The sequence below is a fragment of the Choloepus didactylus genome, chromosome X (genome assembly GCF_015220235.1).
Source record: "Choloepus didactylus isolate mChoDid1 chromosome X, mChoDid1.pri, whole genome shotgun sequence".
In the NCBI taxonomy this organism is placed as follows: domain Eukaryota; kingdom Metazoa; phylum Chordata; class Mammalia; order Pilosa; family Megalonychidae; genus Choloepus; species Choloepus didactylus.
Genome location: NC_051334.1, coordinates 70,452,296 through 70,454,228, shown reverse-complemented (window position 1 = coordinate 70,454,228; position 1,933 = coordinate 70,452,296).

Sequence of the window (1,933 nt, the reverse complement as noted above, 5' to 3'; positions counted from 1 at the left end):
CTCTCAGATAGAAGGTACCCCAGTTGTGTTCATTGTCTGGGGAAATGCACCATCATCATATCAAAGACTTTAAAATGTGCTGCTCTTTGCCTGGCAAATCTATTGATAGGAATATTTTAGGGAATTGGTAACAGTGGCCCATCCTAGCATTATATTTAAATTATTATATTTGAATTTTTATAGTAAAATTTACTTTTTTCTATGCAGTTTTATGAGTTTGTAACCAGCAGCACAATCAAGATATAGAAGTTCTATTACTGAAAAACTTATCCTATGTTGCCATTTTGTAGTCAAGCCCTCCACCTACCCCTGAACCCTGAAAACCACTATATTCTACATTCCTATAGCTTTGCCTTTGACAGAATGTTATATAAATGGAATGATTCAGTATGTAGGTCTTTTGTGTCTGCTTTCTTTCACTTAGCATGATGCATTTGAGATTTATCCATGTCCTTGAATGTATCAGTAGTTCATTCATTTTAATTGCTGAGTAGTATTGCACTGTATGGATGCACCAATTTGTTTATCCATCACCAGTTGAAGTACATTTGAATTGTGTCCAGTTTTGGGCTATTATGAATGAAGCTGCTATAAACATTCACCATACATATTTTGTGTGAATATAAGTTTTCATTTCTTCTTGGGTAAAAGCATATGATTGGAATTTTTGTATCACTTGATGAGAGTATGTTTAATTTTATAAGAAATGATTGTCTTCTGAAGTTGTTCTACAAATTTGCATTCACACTAGCAATGCATGAGATTTCTAGTTACTACTTATGCTCATAATCACTTGGTATTGCTTTTTTTTTAAATTTCACCAGCATAGTGTTATCTTGCTCTGGTTTAAATTGTATTCCACTAATATCTAATGATGTTGAACATCTTATTTTTAATACCAGTCTGTAAATTACAGAATAAAGAAATTCAAGTGCAAAACATTGAACCTAAATATTGATAGACTGTTTTAAAGAATAGCTTTATTGATATATAATTCACATACACTAAACTTAACAAATTTAAAGTATACAGTTTATTATGTATAAATCTGTAAATTTTTATCTTTCACCAAATTTGAAGAGTTGTTGGATGTAATTCCTTCAAATAGTTTTTCTGCGTCAATCTCTTTTTCTTCCCTTCTGGGACTCAAATGACATGAATGTTACACCTTTGAATATTATTCCCCAGGTTCCAGAAGCTTGGTTCATCTTTTCAATTTTTTCCCCTCCCTTCTGCAGATTGGGTAATTTCTGTTTACCTTTGACATCTGTACACTATTATTGAGCCCATCCAATGATTCTTGTTATCAGATATTGCATTTTTGTCCTAAAATATTTCTAATTGGTTCATTTTTATATTTTCTATTACTCTGCTGAGAATTTCTATCTTCCTCTTAATTTCAGGAGTGTTTACTTTTACATCATGAAGCATGGTTATAATAGTTGTTTTAAAGTCTTTGCTTGTATTTGGTATCTGTTGATTGCCTTTTTCCTTGAGAATTGGTCTCATTTCCTAGTTCTTTGTACATGGAATAATTTGGGGTAGTAGCCTGGACATTTTGAATATTATGTTGTGAGTCTCTAGGCCTTGTTAAAATCCTCTGAAGGGTGTTCATTTTTGTATTGTGTCTTGTTTTAGAAGGAATTCAACCTGGCTGTGTTTGAACCATAACTTCTGACTTGCCTTGTATTGCTGATGATTCCTGTATCATTTAAGTTTTGCTATGCTATTGTCTCATAGAAGTGACACTCAGGGATTAGTCTGGCACTTGGGTGTTGGTTTACAAAACAGTTCGGCTTTGTGAAAGCCTTTGTTATGCTGCTTTGGATGTCTTCCTCACATGCATAGTTTGGGGTTATACCTTGGACTGTGTATGAACACATTGGTTCATACAGAATTAGGGGATCCTCTTTACCAGGTGTCTCTTTTCTGG